We start from the raw sequence: 3,121 nt of genomic DNA on the forward strand, positions 1-3,121 counted from the left end.
GCCTGGCTGCCCACCTCCAGGTCCCGCGGGAGACACGTCTGCGCCAAGGGGCTGCGCTCCGGGCCGGGCAGGGCGGCCGGGGGGCGAGGGGGCGCCCCCAGCTCGGCCGGCGCGGGGGGCTCGCGGCGCCCGCCCTGCGGCCCCGGCTCTGGGAGGGAGCGAGGCGTCAGCGAGGCGAGCGGGGGGCTCGGGGCGCAGCCTCCCTCCGGGACGTCTCCGGAGGGCCGCCGGGCCGCCTCGGCACCCGGCAAGCGCGGAGCCCCTTACCCGTCATGCGGCTGGCTCCGGGCTGCGCGGCCGGCTGCTCGCCGCTGCACGGGTCCCTGCGGAGGGGAGCACACGGCCCGCGTTGCACGCACGGCACCGGCGGGCACGGCGCTGCCGGGGCACAGCCTCCCAGCCCCGCCGTGCCATCGCCCCGTGGTGGGAGGGAGGGAGGGGGTACACGCGCGTGTGCACGAGTGTGAGCAGAAYGGGGGAAGCATGCCTGTGGGGGGAGGCACGGATACGCGTGCGCCGCGCGTGTGCACGCGTGCTTCTGTGCGCGGGTGGGTGTGCACGCATGAGGGTGCACGGGTATGTGCGCACGCGTGTGCATGCGTGCGCGCGCAGGGGCGTGCGCGTGCACGCGAGGCACGCGGGGGCACACCCGCACGCGTGTGTTCCTGCCGCTTGGAGGCTGCTTTCCCCTAAGTGCCGAGCCACGAGGCCCTCGGGGCGGCGCAGATGGCCGAGCACYCCCCCGACCCCCGTCAGAAGCACTTTAGCCCCATTAGCAGCCCCGACCCCCCGCTCTGCGGGCAGCGCGGCCACCTGAGCCTCGCCGGGAAACGCCAAACGCCGAAAGCACCGCTCGCCGGAGCCGCTCTGCGGGAGGGCCCGCGCCCTGGCGTTACCGCGGCTCGCCGGCCGCCAGCTGCAGCCGCAGGCAGGTTTATTTTCAGAAACAGGGAAGTGTGACTCGTTTCAAGATTCAAGGAAAGAGATCAGATTTTTTTCTGCCCCGTTCCCGAAGTGACAGCTTCTCAGGCAGGCCGCAGGCGCAGCCGGATGCCCGCTCCCCCCCCCGGTGCCATGGGCCTGGCAGGGGCAGGGGCAGGGGCACGCGGCCGCGTGGCACCCCGGCCCCCGCGCCAAGGCCGCGCGACACCACGATGCCCAGCAGCGCAATATCCATAGTCACAGTATCTACAGCCACGACACCTGGAGACACGATGCCCAGCAGCACGATCCCGCCAGGCGCGACACCCGAGTGGGTGCAACACCCAGAGGTGCAACACCTGACCGGGGAGGCGGCCACCCCCAGGGGCTCGAGCGCCGGGGTTCGAGGCCACCTCTCGGGGCCGGGCCACCTTGGCACCGTGGCTGGCCGCGGGCTCCCAGGCGAGGGAGCAGAGCGCCCCGTGCCCCGCAGCCGGCGCCGTCCTCGCGCAGCAGTGCCGGGAGCCCCGTGCCGTGCCACGGAGGCAGTGGGGCCGGCGGGCGCCCCGGGCGCTGCAGCGGGCGCGGAGAGGACGGGGCACCGCTCTGCTGCAGGGGGCTGGCTGGGTGCTCCGGGCGGGCTCCCCCCGCTCAGCCTCCCCAGCTCCCCATCCGCACACCAGCACCGACACTGTGAATTTGTTTTCTGCTCAGGGAAAGACGCCGCGATGCTGCGGGCRCTGCAGGAGGACAAGAGCCCTTTCATGCCCGGTCGCTCCACCGCCGGCGCGCTGCAAAGCCGCGGGCGCGGGGAAGGCGCTCAGCCCCACACGGCCCCCTCCGGGGCAGCACTTCCCACCACCGACGTGCCTTAAAACTTCCCGGCAGCCCGGCACGAGGGGTGCCACCACACAGCCCTGACTCAGAGCGCCCGCTGAGTCACAGCGCCGAGGCGAGGAGCCTGCCTGGGGCTGCCTGCACCCCGCGGGGCCGCCTGGGCGAGGGGCGAGCGCCGGGCGGGCGCCGCCGGACAGCATCCCCAACACCTCCAGCTCAGCACCACGCACCGAGGGGAGAAAAGAGCCGGCAGCTCACCTCCTCCTCCTGGCTCAGCTCTCCCGGGCGGATGGACGCACGGATGGATGCACGGATGGACAGACAGCCCCCCACAYGCACCGGCCCCTTGCTGCAGGCACGGCCTCTCTGGGTGCAAGCGGTGGTGGCGTCCGGGCTGGGGCGAGCGCCGCAGCTCCACGCCGGGGACAGGGGGGTCCGAGCGCGGCGGCTCCGAGCTCCCCGCTGACTCGTCGGCACGAGCGTTTCAGCCGGTCCAAGTGTCGTGGCGAGGGAGGTGGAGCCCGGGGCGGCGGGCCGCGGGCGCAGCGGGTGCGTGTGCGTGCACGCGCAGTGCTCCGCACGGCCGCCCCGCGGACCACCCGCCGGCAGGGCACGGCAACAAGGTCTCCATTGAGCCGCGGCAGAGCGGGGGGAGCCGGGCGCTACGCGAGCTCCCRGCGTGGCTCTCGCCACGGTGCACACAGTGCCGGGCGCAGACTGGCCGGCAGCTCACACTGGAATTGGAGAGGGACACGAGCTGGGGGAAGGCGAGGGCGAGTGCAAAGGTGGAGCGAGCCAAGGSCAAGCATGTGGCTGTGGGGTGCCCGCACTGGCATCCCCAAATTGCATCCCTGTTCCTCTAGCRCTGACCAAGTTGCTCTCGCTCCCATCCCGCACGCTCCGGGCTCCCCCGAAACGCCTGCCTCGGTGCCCGGCAGCGCTCTCGGGCTTGCACAGCGCAGCGCCTGGTAAGCTGGCAGCCCGGGAACAGGGCATCCCGCGGGACCCCGGCGGCAGCCGTGACCCGGCGGGCTCCAGCTGGGGAACAGCGTGCAGGATGTGCCACCTCCGACACCACGCAGCCCCGAGGGGAGCAAACCCGCAACCCGGCCACGCTGACGTGCCAGCGGGCCTTGATCCGCCACGGCACGGACACAGCACTGCCACGGCACCGCCCGGCCCAGGAGGGGCACACACACCCCGCACGTGCGTCCCGGGCACCCGCGCACCCCGACCTGCATCACCCACGGACGCAAGCGGGTACACGCAGCGGATACACACGCGCACCGGCATCCCGGTGCCACCCGGCTCGCTCCTCACCTCTGCTGCGGTGCTCGCATCCTGCCCCGCCAGGCCCCGCTGC

This window comes from Rhea americana, unplaced genomic scaffold (assembly GCF_003343005.1).
Source record: "Rhea americana isolate MKP2758 unplaced genomic scaffold, rheAme1 scaffold_162, whole genome shotgun sequence".
Classification (NCBI taxonomy): domain Eukaryota; kingdom Metazoa; phylum Chordata; class Aves; order Rheiformes; family Rheidae; genus Rhea; species Rhea americana.